The sequence below is a fragment of the Haliotis cracherodii genome, unplaced genomic scaffold (genome assembly GCF_022045235.1).
Source record: "Haliotis cracherodii isolate W230 unplaced genomic scaffold, xgHalCrac1.p SCAF_21, whole genome shotgun sequence".
In the NCBI taxonomy this organism is placed as follows: Eukaryota; Metazoa; Mollusca; class Gastropoda; order Lepetellida; family Haliotidae; genus Haliotis; species Haliotis cracherodii.
This window is the reverse complement of record NW_027266277.1, coordinates 11,337,945-11,362,329: the sequence shown is the minus strand read 5'-3', so window position 1 is coordinate 11,362,329 and position 24,385 is coordinate 11,337,945. Positions and strand designations below refer to the sequence as shown.

At 38.8% G+C, this 24,385-nt stretch overlaps 1 pseudogene; it reads right to left on the bottom strand.

The window, feature by feature from the left end:
• Positions 1-8,341: 8,341 nt before the first annotated feature.
• LOC139471081 (uncharacterized) lies at positions 8,342-9,009 on the bottom strand (annotated as a pseudogene).
• Between the last annotated feature and the right edge of the window lie 15,376 nt (positions 9,010-24,385).

The following is a 24,385-nucleotide window of genomic DNA, read 5'->3' as shown; positions in this document are numbered from 1 at the left end:
ACCACTTCATATACTGAGTTGGCCTCTAATGTTTCAGGTCCTGTTGTAAGCACCACTTCATATAATGAGTTGGTCTCCAATGTTTCAGGTCCAGTTGTGAGCAACACTTCCTACTTCTATGAGCTGGGGGTTCTATGATTCATGTACAGTTGAGACGCATCACTCAGACGAAGCAGATTATTTTTCCAGACAGAATCACTTTTTTCATTATTATGGTTTAAACTCGGCCCTACTTTTACTCCAAATAGTTACTATAGTCACAGTGACTTTTGTAAACATGTCCTTCAGCTATTGTAGGTTGTACCTAGACGACCAAGGTGCCTGGACATGGGTTACACATTGCAACTGTCCGTGGTCATGTGGGCTCCATTCTAAGAAAGCTATGTTATGCTGGACTTTCTCTGTGAAGAATGTGGTCAGTAGATATAGGGGTGTATTTTGCTGGTCCGAATGTTCCGAGTAGTGGAGAAAGTATAACCTTCCGCATTCATGGTGAAGTGTAAGAATGAGTTGCGGGTGCTGTCCACACCCAATGATACCCCAGTTACCGTAGAAAGGCAGTTGTAGTGTCAGCTGAGGTCGTCTGGAAGTCTGATTTCTAGAGCACATATACTGATAGGTAATGGCCTTCAGCTTCAGGTTCAAATGAACAGATACATTGAATCTGTTTGGCCATTATTCAGCACAATAGTTGGTCTCTAATGTTTCAGGTCCAGTTGTGAGCACCACTTCATATAATGAGTTGGCCTCTAATGTTTCAGCTCCAGTTGTGAGCACTACTTCATATTAGTTGGTTTCTGATGTTTTAGGTCCAGTTGTGAGCACCACTTCATATAATGAGTTGGTCTCTAATGTTTCAGGTCCAGTTGTGAGCACCACTTCATATAATGAGTTGGTCTCTAATGTTTCAGGTCCAGTTGTAAGCACCACTTCATATGATGAGTTGGTCTCTAATGTTTCAGGTCCAGTTTTGAGCACCACTTCATATAATGAGTTGGTCTCCAATGTTTCAGCCCCAGTTGTGAGAACCACTTCATATGATGAGTTGGTCTCTAATGTTTCAGGTCCAGTTGTGAGCACCACTTCATATAATGAGTTTGTCTCTAATGTTTCAGGTCCAGTTGTGAGTACCACTTCATATAATGAATTGGTCTCTAATGTTTCAGGTCCAGTTGTAAGCACCACTTCATATGATGAGTTGGTCTCTAATGTTTCAGGTCCAGTTATGAGCACCACTTCATATAATGAGTTGGTCTCCAATGTTTCAGGTCCAGTTGTGAGCACCACTTCATATAATGAGTTGGTCTCTAGTGTTTCAGGTCCAGCTGTGAGGACCACTTCAATTAATGAGTTGGTCTCTTATATTTCAGGTCCTGTTGTAAGCACCACTTCATATAATGAGTTGGTCTCTAATGTTTCAGGTCCAGTTGTGAGCACCACTTCATATAATGAGTTGGTCTCTTATGTTTCAGGTCCAGTTGTGAGCACCACTTCATATAATGAGTTGGTCTCCAATGTTTCAGGTCCAGTTGTGAGCACCACTTCCTATAATTAGTTGTCTCCAATGTTTCTGCTGCAGTTGTGACGCAACAGTTCCTACTTGTAAGAGCTGGGTTGTTTTTATTCATCAACAGTTGAGACGCATCACTCAGACGAAGCAGATTATTATTCCAGACAGAATCACTTTTTTCATTATTATGGTTTAAACTCGGCCCTACTTTTACTCCAAATAGTTACTATAGTCACAGTGACTTTTGTAAACATGTCCTTCAGCTATTGTAGGTTGTACCTAGACGACCAAGGTGCCTGGACATGGGTTACACATTGCAACTGTCCGTGGTCATGTGGGCTCCATTCTAAGAAAGCCATGTTATGCTGGACTTTCTCTGTGAAGAATGTGGTCAGTAGATATAGGGGTGTATTTTGCTGGTCCGAATGTTCCGAGTAGTGGAGAAAGTATAACCTTCCGCATTCATGGTGAAGTGTAAGAATGAGTTGCGGGTGTTGTCCACACCCAATGATACCCCAGTTACCGTAGAAAGGCAGTTGTAGTGTCAGCTGAGGTCGTCTGGAAGTCTGATTTCTAGAGCCCATATACTGATAGGTAATAGCCTTCAGCTTCAGGTTCAAATGAACAGATACATTGACTCTGTTTGGCCATTATTCAGCACAATAGTTGGTCTCTAATGTTTCAGGTCCAGTTGTGAGCGCCACTTCATATAATGAGTTGGTCTCTAATGTTTCAGCTCCAGTTGTGAGCACTACTTCATATGAGTTGGTTTCTGATGTTTCAGGTCCAGTTGTGAGCACCACTTCATATAATGAGTTGGTCTCTAATGTTTCAGGTCCAGTTGTGAGCACCACTTCATATAATGAGTTGGTCTCTAATGTTTCAGGTCCAGTTGTAAGCACCACTTCATATGATGAGTTGGTCTCTAATGTTTCAGGTCCAGTTTTGAGCACCACTTCATATAATGAGTTGGTCTCCAATGTTTCAGCCCCAGTTGTGAGAACCACTTCATATGATGAGTTGCTCTCTAATGTTTCAGGTCCAGTTGTGAGCACCACTTCATATACTGAGTTGGTCTCTAGTGTTTCAGGTCCAGTTGTGAGCACCACTTCATATAATGAGTTGGTCTTTAGTTTTTCAGGTCCAGCTGTGAGGACCACTTCAATTAATGAGTTGGTCTCTTATATTTCAGGTCCTGTTGTAAGCACCACTTCATATTAGTTGGTCTCTAGTGTTTCAGGTCCAGTTGTGAGCACCACTTCATATAATGAGTTGGTCTCTTATGTTTCAGGTCCAGTTGTGAGCACCACTTCATATAATGAGTTGGTCTCCAATGTTTCAGGTCCAGTTGTGAGCACCACTTCCTATAATTAGTTGTCTCCAATGTTTCTGCTGCAGTTGTGACGCAACAGTTCCTACTTGTAAGAGCTGGGTTGTTTTTATTCATCAACAGTTGAGACGCATCACTCAGACGAAGCAGATTATTATTCCAGACAGAATCACTTTTTTCATTATTATGGTTTAAACTCGGCCCTACTTTTACTCCAAATAGTTACTATAGTCACAGTGACTTTTGTAAACATGTCCTTCAGCTATTGTAGGTTGTACCTAGACGACCAAGGTGCCTGGACATGGGTTACACATTGCAACTGTCCGTGGTCATGTGGGCTCCATTCTAAGAAAGCCATGTTATGCTGGACTTTCTCTGTGAAGAATGTGGTCAGTAGATATAGGGGTGTATTTTGCTGGTCCGAATGTTCCGAGTAGTGGAGAAAGTATAACCTTCCGCATTCATGGTGAAGTGTAAGAATGAGTTGCGGGTGCTGTCCACACCCAATGATACCCCAGTTACCGTAGAAAGGCAGTTGTAGTGTCAGCTGAGGTCGTCTGGAAGTCTGATTTCTAGAGCACATATACTGATAGGTAATAGCCTTCAGCTTCAGGTTCAAATGAACAGATACATTGACTCCGTTTGGCCATTATTAAGCACAATAGTTGGTCTCTAATGTTTAAGGTCCAGTTGTGAGCACCACTTCATATAATGAGTTGGTCTCTAATGTTTCAGGTCCAGTTTTGAGCACCACTTCATATAATGAGTTGGTCTCTAATGTTTCAGGTCCAGTTGTAAGCACCACTTCATATAATGAGTTGGTCTCTTATGTTTCAGGTCCAGCTGTGAGGACCACTTCAATTAATGAGTTGGTCTCTTATATTTCAGGTCCTGTTGTAAGCACCACTTCATATTAGTTGGTCTCTAGTGTTTCAGGTCCAGTTGTGAGCACCACTTCATATAATGAGTTGGTCTCTAATGTTTCAGGTCCTGTTGTAAGCACCTTTTCATATTAGTTGGTCTTCAATGTTTCAGGTCCAGTTTTGAGCACCACTTCCTATAATTAGTTGTCTCCAATGTTTCTGCTGCAGTTGTGACGCAACACTTCCTACTTGTAAGAGCTGGGTTGTTTTTATTCATCAACAGTTGAGACGCATCACTCAGACGAAGCAGATTATTTTTCCAGACAGAATCACTTTTTTCATTATTATGGTTTAAACTCGGCCCTACTTTTACTCCAAATAGTTACTATAGTCACAGTGGCTTTTGTAAACATGTCCTTCAGCTATTGTAGGTTGTACCTAGACGACCAAGGTGCCTGGACATGGGTTACACATTGCAACTGTCCGTGGTCATGTGGGCTCCATTCTAAGAAAGCCATGTTATGCTGGACTTTCTCTGTGAAGAATGTGGTCAGTAGATATAGGGGTGTATTTTGCTGGTCCGAATGTTCCGAGTAGTGGAGAAAGTATAACCTTCCGCATTCATGGTGAAGTGTAAGAATGAGTTGCGGGTGCTGTCCACACCCAATGATACCCCAGTTACCGTAGAAAGGCAGTTGCAGTGTCAGCTGAGGTCGTCTGGAAGTCTGATTTCTAGAGCACATATACTGATAGGTAATAGCCTTCAGCTTCAGGTTCAAATGAACAGATACATTGACTCCATTTGGCCATTATTCAGCACAATAGTTGGTCTCTAATGTTTCAAGTCCAGTTGTGAGAACCACATCATATGATAAGTTGGTCTCTAATGTTTCAGCTCCAGTTGTGATCACCACTTCATATAATGAAATGGTCTCTAATGTTTCAGCTCCAGTTGCGAGCACCACTTCATATAATGAGTTGGTCTCTAATGTTTCAGGTCCAGTTGTGAGCACCACTTCATATAATGAGTTGGTCTCTAATGTTTCAGGTCCTGTTGTAAGCACCTTTTCATATTAGTTGGTCTTCAATGTTTCAGGTCCAGTTTTGAGCACCACTTCATATAATGAATTGGTCTCTTATGTTTCAGGTCCAGCTGTGAGGACCACTTCAATTAATGAGTTGGTCTCTTATATTTGAGGTCCTGTTGTAAGCACCACTTCATATTAGTTGGTCTCTAGTGTTTCAGGTCCAGTTGTGAGCACCACTTCATATAATGAGTTGGTCTCTTATGTTTCAGGTCCAGTTGTGAGCACCACTTCATATAATGAGTTGGTCTCTAATGTTTCAGGTCCAGTTGTAAGCACCTTTTCATATTAGTTGGTCTTCAATGTTTCAGGTCCAGTTTTGAGCACCACTTCATATAATGAATTGGTCTCTTATGTTTCAGGTCCAGTTGTGAGCACCACTTCATATAATGAGTTGGTCTCTAATGTTTCAGGTCCAGTTGTGAGCACCACTTCATATAATTAGTTAGTCTCTAATGTTTCAGGTCCAGTTGTGAGCACCACTTCCTATAATTAGTTGTCTCCAATGTTTCTGCTGCAGTTGTGACGCAACAGTTCCTACTTGTAAGAGCTGGGTTGTTTTTATTCATCAACAGTTGAGACGCATCACTCAGACGAAGCAGATTATTATTCCAGACAGAATCACTTTTTTCATTATTATGGTTTAAACTCGGCCCTACTTTTACTCCAAATAGTTACTATAGTCAGAGTGACTTTTGTAAACATGTCCTTCAGCTATTGTAGGTTGTACCTAGACGACCAAGGTGCCTGGACATGGGTTACACATTGCAACTGTCCGTGGTCATGTGGGCTCCATTCTAAGAAAGCTATGTTATGCTGGACTTTCTCTGTGAAGAATGTGGTCAGTAGATATAGGGGTGTATTTTGCTGGTCCGAATGTTCCGAGTAGTGGAGAAAGTATAACCTTCCGCATTCATGGTGAAGTGTAAGAATGAGTTGCGGGTGCTGTCCACACCCAATGATACCCCAGTTACCGTAGAAAGGCAGTTGTAGTGTCAGCTGAGGTCGTCTGGAAGTCTGATTTCTAGAGCACATATACTGATAGGTAATAGCCTTCAGTTTCAGGTTCAAATGAACAGATACATTGACCCCGTTTGGCCATTATTCAGCACAATAGTTGGTCTCTAATGTTTCAGGTCCAGTTGTGAGCGCCACTTCATATAATGAAATGGTCTCTAATGTTTCAGCTCCAGTTGTGAGCACCACTTCATATAAGTTGGTTTCTGATGTTTCAGGTCTAGTTGTGAGCACCATTTCATATTAGTTGTTTTCTGATGTTTCAGGTCTAGTTGTAAGGACCACTTCTTATTAGTTGGTCTCCAATGTTTCAGGTCCAGTTGTGAGCACCACTTCATATAATGAGTTGGTGTCTAATGTTTCAGGCCAAGTTGTGAGCACCACTTCATATAATGAGTTGGTGTCTAATGTTTCAGGTCCAGTTGTGAGCACCACTTCATATAATGAGTAGTTTGTTGGTCCCCAATGTTTCAGGTCCAGTTGTGAGCACCACTTCGTTTCTGGTGTTTCGGGTCAAGTTGTAAGGACCACTTCTTATTAGTTGGTCTCCAATGTTTCAGGTCTAGTTGTGAGCACCACTTCATATAATGAGTTGGTGTCTAATGTTTCAGGCCAAGTTGTGAGCACCACTTCATATAATGAGTTGGTCTCTAATGTTTCAGGTCCAGTTGTGAGCACCACTTCATATTTGTTGGTCTCTAATGTTTCAGGCCCAGTTCTGAGCACCACTTCATATTAGTTAGTCTCCAATGTTTCAGGTCCAGTTCATATTAGTTAGTCTCTAATGTTTCATGTCCAGTTGTGAGCACCACTTCATATAATGAGTTGGTCTCTAATATTGCTGAGTGCGGCGTTTTACAACAAACAAACAAAACCCATATGGGCGAAAATATGCAGTGTAATATCTTATTATACTTGCACAGTGTGCAGTTGCTGATTCTCGAAGCTGATTGGTCAGTTAAACAAAGATCAATTTTCATAGATAAGAATCTTAACTGCAACTGAAAATGAAAACACAATGAAAAAGACTAAACTTGACAAGTTGTGACATTGACATTGTTACCATGACAGTTAAACAAAGATAAATTTTCATTGGACAACCGTACAATTTTTCTCTATTTCCATTCATTCACAAATCTGTTTGACGAATTTTTCTACCACCCGAATCCAAAAACCGGACTTAGTACAGACAGGTTTGCCTTTTGTGAACGACGATGACATCGATAAGAATCTTAACTGCAACTGAAAATGAAAACACAATGAAAAAGACTAAACTTGACAAGTTGTGACATTGACATTGTTACCATGACGTCACAATCCAATGACATCACTAATGGCTCTGCTACAGAAGCTGTGAGAAGTACTTTTTACACTTAGACACTGCTTATCACGGTCTACAAAATGAAAAAGTTGGAAGGATGATGTTGGGTGATATATAAAATCTCACCCTCTTTTGATATCAACTCGTGCTGATATATTTCATATCAAAAGACATTCGGGTCAGGTTTTCTATGTGAACAAACTCCTGTGATCCATTCGGCTGTGTCTACTCCACAAGTGTTTGACAAGTCCTCCGAAAATACCACTTGGACATGTTACCCATCAGTCACATTTGTCTCAAATTACACACGATGTTCATTTAACTTGTCCGGATTAAACTGTAACGCCGGTTCTCTTGTCATTCCTGGTTTCGGCTGTCTCATATCTCGGGTCACTGTGACAGCAATCGTACTTTTCAAAGTTAACCTACTTTTCGTAACTTTCCTCTAACAATCATGACTTCTGTACATTTCGTCTATGTTTTACTTATTGGTTTTGTCATTTTTGTCGAATGACACATGAAAGAATTGACAGGTTTTCCGTGTTTCCTCTTCTCAATGTGAAATGCTTGCCTTTGCTCATGCACGGCGGCGGCTTGTCTGTCGGTGACGAGATCTTGTCAAAACAAGCCTTGATTAAAACCCGATGAACCCTTTTTGAAACTTGTATTCTAGTATCAATGCTAGATAGTTTAGGCTGTCTAAATCAGACAGAAATATAACTGCAATAATGTGATCTTTAAAGGTTTTTACCAGAACTTTATTTTCCACTCGTAACAACACGTTAAAATTGGAGTGAGTGGACAGTGTTGACACAAAACAGCTGATTCTTGATCGGCGAGTTTTTCTTTAATTTTATTATGGGTAATGAATATGATAACCCACTCGGTTCGAGTGATTACGGAAAATATGTCACTCGTGAAATTAATGTTCTAAGTTCCTCGCTAAAGCAACATTAATTTGACCTCATGGGTTATTCTTTAAGTATTTCATTTCTCCATAAGAACTGTGGGGTAGCCCAGTGGTTAAACCGTTTGCTCGTTACGCTGAAGTCCCGGGTCCGATTACCCACATGGGCACAATGTGTGAAGCCCATTTCTGGTGTCCCCCGACGCGATATTGCTGGAATATTGCTAAAAGCGGCGTAGAACCATACTCACTCCTCCATAAATGTCAAATATGATCATGTCATAGAATGTCATCTATAAGGTCTTACGTCAAAGGTGCAGGTGGCCAAACTTGTCATGGCGTATTTCACCATACGAAATGTTTGTGTTCAGTTTTCCTTTAATTGCGTCTGTTATTTTCTTGTTGTTTCTTGATTGTCAAATGCAGTATCAATCGCATGAAGAACATGTAGTTTCCGGGCGTCAAGCATCTAGAAAGAAGCTGTTGCGGTTCATCTCCCGGTGTAATTGTTCTTCTGCTTGCGAATTTATTGTGCCTTTCATTTCGGGAACAAACGTTATACGCCTTAGTTCCTCTTACGATTTTGTAATACCTTCATGAAATCTATCAAACAAACAGAATGTTTCCTTTGAGGGTGGCAAGTGAGTGTCGGAGTCCAGAGCATTGACTGGAGCTACTGTCAGCCATTCTTTCATGTAAGGAATACTCTTAGAAAATATCCCTTCATTAGCTTTCTGTATGGTCTCAGCAGTTGCTTCGGCCAAGCGTTCCTCGTTGGGAGAGAGCATGTTCTTCCGCCGCTTGTTTTCATGGCGTGACATCATTGGGGCTAGTCACTTTTGATGACCGGTGGTTGTCTTTCAGGCCTCAGTTTGTTTGTTTGTTGTTTTACGCCGCACTCAGCAATATTACAGCTATATGACGGCGGTCTGTAAATAATCGAGTATGGATTAGACAATACAATGATTGACGTCATGAGCATCGATCCACACAATTGGAATACACTTATGAAATTCAATTCCGATAAAAAGTTGAAATCGTTTGAAATTGATGCATGTATATGACAAGTAGACTTAGAGCGTCTTTAATGGCAGAATAATGACAGCAGTGGATGACCTCGCCAAGGTGAACACTACCAAGCTGACTGTCGTTCATTTCCCCATGAACGTCAGTATGTCACATGATTATGTTGTCAATCGAGCGGAGACATACATAACTACTTTAGGGGGATACCTCAATGTCTAAAAATAACATTAAAAATCATTTGGGAAAACTAAGGGCGACATCGATTCAGGCTAAGAATGATGCAGGCAGATCATGCTTATGTCAGGTTACGTCCATTCGAAGCTATAACAGAGAATGCTCGACTTACCACAAGAAATCACTGAGCTCCACACTGGCGTGTATTGCTTGGCATCTTTTCCTTTTACAGTTCGTTATCTGTGCATTGTTGTCTTCTCAGTCGCGATTTTGGAAAACGAAATAATTTTAGAGTAATTATGCTAAGCGTTGTATTTTGAATAGCACCTTGTCCAAAGATACGACACAGTGACTTGCATGATATGACATCTTAAAATGAAAAAAAGATAGATTATTAATAGATAAGTGTATACAGGCATAGACAGGCATACTGTCTTTCATGCCCATGTCTCGATGTCAAAGATTTCGGGTTTGCTCACAAACTACTCTGTACTGATGAGGATGGTTTTCTTGAAGATAAGATTTCTTTTCATTCAAGCAGGTGGAGAATATTTTTTTTATTTACACAAAATTATGAGCTGTGGGTTTTTAAAAAACAAAACAACCCCCACCCCACGAAAAATAAAATGGTCCATCCCTGACGCCAAACTCAACGATTATGAGTAGTTGTCTCCCTATGACCATAAACACCAAACGAAATCATTCAAAACAGCCCCAGGTCATTAACAGTTAGGTTCATGGGGTACATCAACAGTGAAAACTGACACGTTAACAAACTGTTGATGAAGAAACCAATGACATGTAAATAATTGAAATGGTAATATACCTAGAATACGTCGGATAGTATACTTCAATGTATAGTATACAATTCAATGGACTCGTTTATATTAATATATAGTTTTGGTCGAAAGAGTTTCATTTATATGTAGCTAATTAATTATGGAAAAAAATGGGCGACCGGTGGAATTGCAAATGAAGTCCATTGATTTGTAAACACAATATATTCGAGAAGATCCGGAGTAGAATAGGTCGTCAGCAACCCATGATTGTCGTTAAAGGCGACTATGCTTGTCTTAAGGGGCGACTAACGGGATCAGGTGGTCAGACTCGCTGACTTGGTTGATGCATGTCATCGATCCCAATTGCATGGATCTATGCTCATGGTGTCAATAACAGGATTGTCTGGTCTCGATTATTTACAGTACACCGTCATATAGCTAAAATATTGCTGAGTGCGGCGTTAAACAACAAACAAAACGTAAACACAATAGGGAACGCTAACACTGTATAACACAACACGACTTACCATTGCACAATATTAATTTATGTGATTCTATAGGTCTTTTGGTAGCTGTCTGTCTGTGAGTCTGTGAGTATGGTTTTACGCCGCTTTTAGCAATATTCCAGCAATATCACGGCGGGGGACACCAGAAATGGGCTTCACACATTGTACCCATGTCGGGAATCGAACCCGGGTTTTCGGCGTGACGAGCGAACGCTTTAACTACTAGGCTACCCGACCGCCCGTCTTTTGGTAGCATTAAGGGAACCAGTTTTTATTCTGTCTGGCCAGATGGTACAAAGTATTGCCCTTCATGTTGTTATACTTCTTTGTTGTATGATGATTATTATGATTAGATCTGAATCGCTTGACACATCCGGTATCAGTTTGGAGTGATATCAATATCACAACTAATGCCCCGAGGAAACTATATGTGAACAGATAGAGTGGCATGTAGGTTAATAGGGGTCGTCTCAAAATAAAGATAACATATTATTGATGAATGTATCCAGTGTATTATATTTCAAATCGATTTTTTATCCAATTAGTATACTATTATATATGGATAAAAGTCATGAACACAAGTAATTTCCTCACTCATTGATCTCCCAGTTGTGCAATACATCCTATATTGATAATAAACCGAATGGCAATGTAATACACTTTATAATCCATGTCTGTGTCACTCAATCGTTTTGTTTGTTTGTTGTTTAACGTCGCACTCAGCAATATTTCAGCTCTATGACGGCGGTCTGTAAATAATCGGGTCTGATCCATACTATACTGTGATTGACATCATGAGCATCGATCCATCCAATTGGGATACGATGACATGCATCAACCAAGTCAGCGAGCCTGACCATCCGTTCCCATTAGTCTCTTCTTTCGACAAGCATTGTCGCCTTTTGGGTTGCGGAAGATTTATTCTAACCCGGATCTTCACGGGTCACACCATCGTAGTATACGTTGACCAGCAACACACTCAGCTGACAAACATAGGTTACTGTGGACCTTTTCGGCAAATTCTACAAGCAGACACACACAAGTGCATGCACGTCGCTATATAAGTGCAAATAATCTTGAACGCGACGCTAAACCCCATTTCACCTCACCGCACACACCCCTGATTATACAGACACGCGAGGCATCTTTTTAATTTATTGAAACGTTGTACTGAAACGGGTATCATGTCGTACTAACTGTGTGGTCATAGGTTCATCAGTCTTTACCCCTCCAGTAATGTATTCATCAACCCCCGTGTACATCCGGGTTGGCTTTGGTATCCCTTTAAAGGAAGCCATCTACCGATGCCCAAAGGCGGGAAGACCAAAAGTAACAAGTGACGTCAATACGTCACAATTGAATTGCCTTTTTTGCACACTACAACAGTGTTATCACTACCACTACAACACCTTGATCGAACTCGTGTATTTCGCAAATCAGGTACGTATTGGTAGAAAGATCCTTTGGCGCTGACAGCCGTTTCTCGGCAAACGGCAAAGTCTTGGAGATTCCGGGTCTGAAAAAGGCGACTATGCTTGTCGTAAAAGGCGACTAACGGGATGGGGTGGTCAGACTCGCTGACTTGGTTGATGCATGTCATCGATCCCAATTGCGTGGATCGATGCTCATGACGTCCCTCACTGGACTGTCTGGTCCAGACTCGATTATTTTCAGACCGCCGTCATATAGCTAGACTGCTGAGTGAGGCGTTAAACAACAAACAAACAACCTGAAAAAGTTCCTTGTCACAGGATTAACCAGTCCAGACTCGTCAATAATTCGTGAGCAGGAATACTGCCGGCTGCGCCGTTAAACAACAATCAGTCTCTGTTACAAGGAGAAAATTAATGAAAGGTCTTTCTGACACATGGTTTAATTAACACGTCCCATTTTAATTCTGGAAACCCAATAGTCCAGAAACTCTACGGTCTTTGCCGACTCTCGGTCAAAGGTGTTTACAAAATTAAACATGCTGTTTTCATGGGAACATACTAAGGAAGAAAAAATGAAAAACAAATTGTTCAAAAACTCAAAATTTATACTATGGGCGAGACTATGTTCCTTTACTTAAAACTCATGTTTTTGTTTCGCAAATACATATATGTATATCTTTCAAGTATCATGACACAAAATTTAACTCATTTTAACTTAATTCAACGATTTTATAGCGATATTGAGATATTTCGACCATGGGCTAGAAAAAGGTTTGGCCCATGGGCGAGAATATTTTCCTTTACTCAAAACTCATGTTTTTGTTACGCAAATACATATATGAATTATATTGAATTATTTCGCCCATGGGCGAGAATATTTTCCTTTCCTCAACAGTTTTAGTTTGGCAAATACATAAAGGTGTTATAAGCATGACACATGGTTCAACTCATTCTACCTTAATTCAACTAATTTATGGCCATGTTTTCGTCAGTCCCTTTAAATAATTAAGTAATTGTGTACAAAGTATATTGTATCATGTGAAATATACTTTATATTATATCATTCCATTACTATTTAAAAAGGGCCTTTGGTTGGATGTTTCCTTTACAGAAGTTTTACAAATTTCACCTGTTTTACATATTGTAGCGATTTTTAATGAACCCGGCCTTACCTCTCAAAACGTTTTGACAGTTTATCATACAAATTCACGCGCGTGTACTCCAATTCATTGGAGTTATTTTCCACAACATTAAAGTTTAGTTTGTTTCTATTTCATTTCCCGTTGATAGATCACACTGGGCAATTACGTGACACTAGGTATGCAGTATACAGGTACGCGTGCGCGTATTTTAATGGAAAAAACTATTCGTTTTTTATTGTATAACGTCTGGCTGAATATCTCACATTCTAACGACATCTCGAAATAATTATTTAATTACATGCGGTGTCGAACTGACCAGTGGGAATTATGTTTCAATGCGATTGAGGAAAACGTGAGTGAATATTGTGACACTAAAGCAACTTTTAAATGCGTTGTCACTTTTGGTATGAAAATGGTAATAGTTAAGAAAAACGCAACAGCCTTCTTATGATAAATCTCATATTCTCATTAGTACGTTGTATCTAATTACAGTGTCGGCCTTATTTACAGGTGATTCTACAATACCTGCTTTCGGTCAATTACAATCTGCCATACCACGCGTGAAACAGTTATGCAGGTGTTGCTGTGGGCAAATACATAGCCTGTACATGTATATTTTTTGTGGATACATGTATAACATATTTTAGTTGATATGTGGATATTTTAAGCACAAAGACACAAAAAGTTTATGAAAGATGAATAGGTGCCTTGATATATATATTCAACGAGAATGAATCTTGTATTTTCTCCGCGATCCTGATGTGTATCATCGTTTAATGGGCTATTAATTAAAAGTATGCTGTGAGGCGATATCAAAGGAGCCGCTCAATTTACACAGTGTCGTCCGTTTCGCATGAACTACCACCCCACCCTGTCAGTAAGAGTTATGTAATCGGTACACAAATATATTTGATGCGATGTCAGTGTGGAGGGAGTTTGAATTACGTCCGCCACTGGCCACAGAAATCCTCAAAGTATAACAACAATCAACAAGGACAATGCCGTACTAATAACCTAGTGACTCACGTAACAACGGCTGTCAATCTGTCTGCTACAGCTACCATACCATCATCCCTGTCACAACTGGCGTATTAACGGCCTATTCAAAATATTAATTGTAGAAAAGTCGTTAATAGACTAACGTACGTCGTATTCAGTCCTCAACGGGATGTTAAATTCCTTATATCAGCTAACAGCCCTGTTTGTGAAAATATTTACTTGAAATAAGATTTGAAGACTAATAAAATCAATTAAAAGACCGCATAGACCATAAAACCGAATAAAATATGTCTTGGTATCATCTCTTGTGTATTTGATGATGGTAATGACCTGATATGTTATAACGTTAGATGAAGAAGGAGAAACATTAAAGTGTTTTACAATACTTGGAAACATGAGCAATAAGATGTAGCAACATAAACATGCATGGAATAGGGAAAATGGTAAAAACAAATTGAAAAGGAATTTTAATACAAAATTATTGAACTAAATAACTTGCCTGAACAGAAGGGGTACCCAAACTTGTTTGACACAGTTATTCGTGTGTTGTAGACTGTCGAATGGGACTCATGTGTGTACGTAGGGTACACATACCTATTTCAAGTTTTAGTACTCATTCACTTTCTCTTTTTGTGTTGATATGATTTCTATTTTCGTACATGATATGATTTCATTTTTATCTTTGGCTGCTCTGTTTATATATGTTCGAGTAGCTGTCTGTCCCTACTAAATTGGCATAGTTCTGCCTCGCTATTGCATCTCTTGACTACAGGAGATCTACATCATACAGCGGATCTAACTGCAATTCTTGTTTTAACCAAGCCCGGGTTTGACATTCCAGTAACTGGATTCAGGTTGATTGCAAGATATGCATACCTCGTCATAGTGATTGTTGTGAATTCCTCAAAGTTTTGTTTGTTTGTTAGTTGTATAACGCCGCACTTAGCAATATTTCAGCTGTATAACGGCGGTCTGTAAATAATCTAAGATGACTATGCTTGTCGCAAGAGGCGACTAACGGGATCGGGTGGTCAGTCTCGCTGACTTGGTTGATGCATGTCATCGTATCCCAACTGCGTGGATCGATGCTCATGATGTCAATCCCTGGATTGTCTGGTCCACATTCGATTATTTACAGACCGCCGTCATATCGCTGTGATATTGCTGAGTGCGGCGTTAAACAACAAACAAACAAACATCCAAACATCCAAGTTGGATTCAGTTCTATTTTGTGTGCTGACAAATGTAATAAAATGAGGGACTAACACATTGTTCTAATGTAAGGAATTGAGTCCTTTCATTCCGACAATATGAACCACTTTTATATTGTGATGATACAATAAGACAATGATGGCTTAACGTACTAACCTGTCACCTCGAGATCAAGCTTCCACACCCGCCCGTTCTGTCTGGCTTCACAACCGCCCGTTGCAGTGTGCTGAGATAGTCATGGATATTCATCATGGAGGTAAGCGAATCAGGTGACGGGTCATTCTCGTCGAGTGTGTTTGCCGTCACAAGGCGTTCCGGGAATCCATCCTTTATGAAAAAAAGGTCAAATTACCGCTCTCCCCCAACTCCCCCGCACTCAACAATATAACAGGTATATGACGGCGGTCTGTAAATAATCGAGTCTGGACAGGACAATCCAGTGATTAATATCATGAGCATCGATCCATGCAAAAATATGGGATCGATGACATGCATCAACCAAGTCAGCAAGCCTGATCACCCGATCCCGTTAGTCGCCTCTCACGTATTCGTAAAGGAAATAATATATACATCACTCACAATGAATACATGTTAAATACATCGCTCAGAGTGAAAGGTGGGAAGTATTGTATATACATCATTCAGAAGTAAGTAGTGTATGTATAGCGGACATGTTATATGCATCATTTGGAATGAGTGAGTTAAAATTTTAAGTCGCATCGGCAATATTTCACTCAGAAAGAAAGGTGAAGGTGTATTCATATAGGATATATAATATGCATTACTCACAATAAAAGGAAATTGACTATGTATAGCGGACATTTTATATACATCACTTGGAATGAGTGAGTGAGTTAACATTTTAAGTCGCATCTGCAATATTTCACATGAAATGACAGCTGAAGGTGTATTTATATAGGATATATAATATGCATTACCCACAATGAAATGCTGGTGAGTATATATATCGGACATGTTATACACATCACTCAGAATGAAAGGTGAAGGTGTATTCATATAGGATATATAATATGCATTATTCACAATAAAAGGATGGTGACTATGTATAGCGGACATTTTATATATATCACTTGGAATGAGTGAGTTAAAATTGTAAGTGAGTGAGTGAGTGAGGTAGGTTTAACGCCGCTTTTAACATTATTCCAGTTATATGACGCCGTGTGAGCTTAATGTGGGAGGAAAGCCCGAAGTGATGCAGGTCTAAGACGTTTACCACTTGGGTGAAACCCAAGAGCACGGGTTAAAATTTCATACAGGATATATAATATGCATTACCCACAGTGAAATGCTGGTGAGTATATATATATCGGACATGTTATATACATCACTCAGAATGAAAGGTGAAGGTGTATTCATATAGGATATATAATATGCATTACTCACAATGAAAGGAAAGTGACTATGTATAGCGGACATTTTATATACATCACTTGCAATGAGTGAGTTAAAATTGTAAGTCACTTCGGCAATATTTCACATGGAATGAAATTTGAAGGAGTATTTATACAGGATATATAATATGCATTACCCACAATGAAATGCTGGTGAGTATATATGTATATCTGATATGGTATATACATCACTCAGAATGAATGGTGGATTTGTATTCATATAGGATATATAATATGCATTACCCACTATGAAATGCTGGTGAGTATGTACATTGGATATGTTATTTCCATCACTCATAATGAATGGTGAAGGTGTATTCATATAGGCTATATAATATGCATTACCCACAATGACAGGCTAGTGAGTATGTACATTGGATATGTTATTTCCATCACTCAGAATGAATGGTGAAAGTGTATTCATATAGGATATATGATATGCATTACCCACAATGAAATGCTGGTGAGTATGTACATTGGATATGTTATTTCCATCACTCATAATGAATGGTGAAGGTGTATTCATACAGGATATATAATATGCATTACCCACAATGAAATGCTGGTGAGTATATATGTATATCTGATATGTTATATACATCACTCAGAATGAATGCTGGATTTGTATGCATATAGGATATATAATATGCATTACCCACAATGAAATGCTGGTGAGTATGTACATTGGATATGTTATTTCCATCACTCATAATGAATGGTGAAGGTGTATTCATATAGGATATATAATATGCATTACCCTCAATGAAATGCTGGTGAGTATATATGTATATCTGATATGTTATATATATCACTCAGAATGAATGGTGAAGGTGTATTCATATATGATATATGACATACATTACCCTCAATGAAATGCTGGTGAGTATATATGTATATTGGATATGTTATATACATCACTCAGAATGAATGGTGAAGGTGTATTCATAAAAGGAGTTACTGTATATATTACTCATAATGAAAGGCGAGGGAGTAGGTATATCGGATATTTTATCTACATCACTCAGAATGAAGGACGAGAAGCAGAGTATATACAACATACAGAAGTCGGTAGTGTATGTATAGCGGACATGTTATATACATCACTTGGAATGAGTGAGTGAGTTACAATTTTAAGTCGCGTCGGCAATATTTCACTTTGAATGAAAGTTGAAGGTGTATTCATAAAGGATATATAGTGTGCATTACTCACAATGAAAGGATTGTGAGTGTGTATATTAGATATGTAATATACATGACTGAAGGTGTATTCATATGGGAATTACTGTATATATTACTCATAATGAAAGGCGAGGGAGTATGAATATCGGATATGTTATCTACATCACTCAGAATGAAGGGCGAGAAGTAGAGTATATACATCATTCAGAATAAAGTCGGTAGTGTATGTATATCGGACATGTTATATACTCAGAATTAAGGGTTAAGCTGTGTTATATATGATAAACAGTGGATTGTTTTGCCCAGTCTGAATTATTTACAGACCCCGGTCATATGGCTGGAATATTGCTGTTAACATATATATATATATATCATGGCACCTGTATCTTATCAGCGGTTAATTATCTGCAAATATATTTGATCTACAAAATTATGAAACAGACCAGTAATTAATCGAAAGGTAGATTCTTTCTAAATATCTTCACCAGCACATGTTAGGCGTGACAAATCGTGAAGTACTTTCTTTGTGTGCAGGCTTGTCACTGAGGTGGTTTCAGCTTTTTTTTGTTCCCTTTGGGTTAGGCTTGGGGAATGGGAATGTTATATAATCTGTCTGGTTTGCTCTTTGTCCTGAACGTTGGTGTTTTCACCAGTATCCTTCGTCGTAAGCGTGCGATCAAACACCGCTCGGGATTTGTGCATCGAGTCCCACACAAATCTACTTTCCTTTTTGAAACATTAGGGACCAACCATTTGATCTTTAAGGGGGGTAGGGGGGTAGTGGTGAAGATAACAATAAGAAAATATAAAATTATGAGTTCAATTATGTTTTTCAACATAAACAGGTGCTAAATTATTATACATAAAGAAAAATAACGAACTGTATTCTTTCGACATTTTAGTTTAGGCTTCTGTACAGGATGATCAGATCACAGTTTAATCAAAGCTGTTGTGTATTGAAATTTGAATTGGTATTTCAATACACAACTTCTGCAAGAAAAAGATCACATATATGTGTTCCTATATATGTTTTCCTACAACGTGATAATATATATTCAGTAAAACAGGGGCTTTGTTATAGTTTTTAGACCCCTTACCCCCTGAAAAGCAAATGGTTGCTCCCTAAGACTTGAACCCTATAAATAGGAAAGCAAGACACACTGACTTCGGCACGCTGCTTTTCCGGGGGACCAAATGGGTAGAGTTTTTGTCAATGGTGCCCAAAGTCTTTCGGTTCCAAATTAGATCCACGCCGATTGTACTTTGGGAGGTTCGTTTCTAGGACCTGACTGTCCGTCAGGGTGGCTGTAATCAGCCTAGGGTTAGGGTCGCAACACTCGTTAGCGCCCAGTCTTTCTCGGCATTCACCAGTAGGCCAAAATGCTGATTTCACATTGACTGGTAGTTGGTAAGCTAGAGACAGGGACCCCCATGCTTTGTCCGCATGATGCTGTCTATACCCGGCATTAATTAGGGATTACGCACCATTTATTTCCTTCAGTAGGTAGTTCCCAGACAGAGCGATTCTCGGCTGGCGACTTGGGGGGGTAGCGTGCCCAGGACCTGCAAGGGCACGTGGTGGTAAGTATTGCCATATTTCAATTTGATATTCATGTTTCATTTCGGTTTTCACGACCCAGCATATGTTGGTTTGTTGTTAAATTATGATTTGTGTAGTAAGAATCAATGATTTGAAATGTTTTGTCAGCACCATACCCGTGCTCATGGGTTTCACCGAAGTGGTAAACGTCTGAGACCTGCATCACTTCGTGTTTTCCTCCCACATTCAGCTGACACGCCGTGCTATAACTGGAATACTGTTAAAAGCGGCGTTAAAATCCATCTCACTCACTCATGTGAAATATTCTTTGCTTTTACTTTAAGGTGCCCAGAAGTCCTCCGGAGGCAATTGATGGCCAAGAAGACACCCCATGGGCAGAAGAGGACCATGAAGGCCCGTGGAGGCAGGACGATGCCAAGAAGTATATACAGTTTAAACACCCCGGGGGCAAAGAAGACATCCTGGAGGCAGAAGAGGACCATGAAGTCCTCTGGAGGCAGGACGATGCCAAGAAAACCCAAGCGACCCCCAAAGAAGACATCCTAGAGGCAGAAGAGTTCGCGCCATATGGCTGAAATATTGCCGATGGCCAGAACAGTTCGCGCTATATGGCTGAAATAATGCCGATGGCCAGAACAGTTCGCGCTATATGGCTGAAATAATGCCGATGCCCAGAACAATTGCAAGAAGTCCTCTAGAGGCAGATCAACTGCCAAGAAGAAACAAGGGGGCACAGAAGAAGAGGAAAGAGGCCCAGGTAGGCAGTCTTTCATATAATCATTTTAGAAAGAACCCATAGAAAATATGAATTCTGTGTATTTTCCCAATTGCAAAGACATTATCGTGAGCATAAAACAACGAAAATTGCATGTCAACATGTTATTACACTATCTGGTGATGAAACGTGCTTATTGTATATGATGACTTATGGAATCTGTTTTATTACAATTATTCAATATTGCAACCAATATTTTTGCCGAAATCTTGTGTGAACTTGGATCAACAGATCGCTCCAAACTCACCATTATTTCCAGCAACCGCCATCACGCCTTAAAACGACCTCGTTTGTCACAGAATATGTACCCAAGTCATAAATGCTTTTCTCATATTAGTCAGATATAACAATTATTCCTGATACATTGATACAATGTCTATATAGAAGTGTGATAATGATGCTTATCCTTGACTGTCATTTCTTTCAGACGCAGGAACCCGGGTACTCTTGGATTAGAGGTAAGAGTGCGCCGCGCTCACTGCCCATGCGTCGCCATGTGGATGGAACAGATCCGGGGCAAATAGGACGCAAACTGATCCAGGGCGGGGGTGTATGCTTCACGTTAAGGGCTAACTGCACTAACCCCGCACTAACTGCACTAACAACTTGCACTAGGCGCATACCTTCTAATGGATTACTTTTTTTCTCCTACGGAAGCCGGATGTGTTGGACCTTATCGTGGTGTAGGAGTCCAGTCTATGTTTTGCCATACACTGCAAACACAACACAACGTTAACCTGTTGTTGCAATATTGTGATCTATTTATACAGAAGAAATAGAATGGATGTACAAAGAAAATACATATATATTTCTATAATTAATGACCAGTAATTATCGGTATCGTGCACATAGTCCCAATAACTGGATGCATGTGTAAGCTTTATTCTGAACAACTTCGAAAAAGGGGCCATTTTACAATCGAATGTATAACATAAATATACTATTTCATGCTTTGACAAATACGATGTATATCTCATCTCGTGAAGTCTGAAAACCATAGTTTCACTCGTTCCTCGTGAAAATGTTTTTTAAACGTCACCCGATGATATACATTTTATTTGACAATGCATAAAATAGCCTCTATTTATTATACACATGCAGTTATGAAAGCAAAGAATAAGTATTGATTTCACTGTCATAAAAATTAAAACCAGTAAAACAAAAAAACAGTAAAACCTGAATAAAACAAGTTGAGCAACAACCTCCCGTCTTGTGATATTGACAGCTTTCATATTACACCATATCTGTGTTCTTGTTTGACTTTATTACCACATGTATTAATGTACTTTCGTCACAAAATAGGTTTAATATATTTGTTGAAGGTTTCATTTTCTTCCAAATATGGAGAATATACAATAGCGTGTGAGAATGTGACTTTGCAAGCTGTTGACAAATCTTCGAAAAGGGGGCCATTTTAGCATCGAAATGTATATAATAAATATACTATTTCATGCTTCAAACACGATGTCTCATCTCATGTCTGAAAGCCAGTTTCACTCGTTGCTCGATGAGATATACATCTAATTTGACAAGCATAAAATAGACTATTTATTATACACATGCAGTTATAAAAGCAAAGTCGTATACTACTCAAAAGAAGTTAAGGATCACCTGATTCTTTCATATTACTATAGTTAATCGCTCATGTCATGACAGATTAACTTTACCATTATGAAAGAATCGGGTGATCCTTAACTTCTTTTGAGTAGTATATTTCACCGTCATAAGAATTAAACCAGTAAAACCTAAACAAAACAAGTTGAGCAACAACCTCCCGTCTTGTGATATTGACGGCTTTCATATTACACCATGTCTGTGTTCTTGTTTGTCTTTAGTACCACATGTATTAATTTACTGCGTCACAAAACAGCTTTAATATAATTGAAGGTTTCACGTGCTTCCAATTATGGAGAATAAAAAATAATATAAAAAAAACATTGCGTTTTGTTTTGATTTTAAAAGAATTGTGCTTACGCTGTCGATCACTCTGGCGACTGAAAATATGACTTTGCAAGCTGATGACAAATCTTCAAAAAGGAGCCATTTTACCATCGAAATGTATATAATAACAATACCGTTTCATGCTTTTTGTCAAATGCGATGTATGTCTCATCTCGTGAAGTCTGAAAACTCATTGCTTCTGAACTCGTGAAAATGTTTGTGAAACGTCACTCGATGAGATATACATTTTATTTGACAATGCATAAAATAGTCTATGATACGCATAACGCATTTATATGAAAGGAAGTCATATTTCACTTTCACACAAAGAAAAGCCAGCTGAACCGTAACACAAGATGACACAACCATCTTCTGATCTTGACAACTTCATGTCGTACAACTTAATAATACACTTGGAATGAGGAGCAAGTTTCACACGTTTCAAGTTTCAATTCATTTCCTGAGACCTTAAACCATGTTGTTGTTACCTCCCTATTCATACGGAATGACACGAGTTGTTTACGACTGAATAAAGAATGTTGTGGCGTATGCTGGAAACAGACGAAAACCAAAATAACACGTTCCTTTAAAAGAATGTACGATTCGAAGTTACATTTCTGCAAAATATAATAATAATAATAATAATAATAATAATAATAATAATAATAATAATAATAATAATAATAAATCACAAGGATGCGTTAAGTACACATCTATTTTTAGAAAGTTCATGTTACGCATGTACTTTCTATTCAGTCGCCCATGAGGCCATATTTCAATCAACCATAAATCCCATAGATTGTTCAGAAAACTACAACAAAAATAAAAAGTAGTTATTTACACCACAGACATTGAGAAGAAAAAAGTTTTTTCGAATGAATTATTCGTTCACAAGGTTCACTATAACTTTGTCCCAAGCGGTTACTATCCTGGGTCTCCCTTTCATTATTGTGACAATTTTCTAACACTACTGATGAATTTAGGGGTTTCGTAACTATACCTGAACAACTGACAACACCATCGGAATGTGTAAACATATACACTAAATTTTAAAATTGAATTGTCAGACAATTGAAGACAAAGTTAGAAATGCATGAAATTCCTGTACAATACACCCATAAACCCCCATGTGCCCACTGACGTTTAACTGAACTACTACAAACACAGTGGAATGAGTGAAATCCACAATAATAGGTTTCTGGCGTGCCTAAGGGACGCAACTCTGCACAGCGAGCACACGACTGGGCCGTCCCACTCGTCACTATTCGCAGGTTTCCGTAACCCACAAAGCTCCATTCGTCACCACTCGCATGTTTTCGTAACCTACAACAAGGCTAAAGACAACAAAAATATAAAGAAATGTCACACTTTCGATTTCAAAAAATCTATGTCCTACTGAAATATTAGAATTAGTAAAGTGAACTTGTAACTATGGAGATGGTAGCATGTGCTCAGGTCAGTCATGTTTCATGGTTTTCATGACCCATGTCAAAAGTACACACTTGAGGTCCTTGTCAGCTCAGCCGAGTTTAGTTTGTTTACAAATTATAGCTCTTATCAACTATATATAAATATGTCTGTGTCGGACATCGCTCTGGGGCATAAAGTTGATGTATACCGGATAGCACTGACATATATGGAGACAATCCACTTCCATAACTAGTGCTTTATCAATGATGTTTAACTTATCAAACGTAGGGTATTCGTAATACATATATGTACATTTAAAACGGATTTAATTGGTATATTCAATATATATTTTGGTGATTATCTGGTTTCTAAGATACCCCTACACAGACACTTGTGTTATGTCAGATCCGTGTCAAATACCTTTACAACATGAAAACTGAAAAAAAGAATACAGGTTGCTAGAAAAAAAACGGATTCCTCAATAAACATTCACAACCATATGATGGTTTATATTCCACAAATAATAAACCCACAGATACATAAGATTAGAACGAATTATATTGCAATTTGTAAAAGAGAAAGCTATCGGAAAAAGATCGGTATTAAATACTAACAGAAATTGTCAATGAAAACTTAATGTAATAATCAACGCCAATTTATTATCAAACGTTTTCTCACTTCTTAATATTATCTACATATCTCCTATGGTCTTAACGTTATCCGCCTATTATGTATAACTTGCTTTTCTTTTGCGGTTGAGTATATATGAATATACAATTTATTGTAAAATTTCCAAATTGATA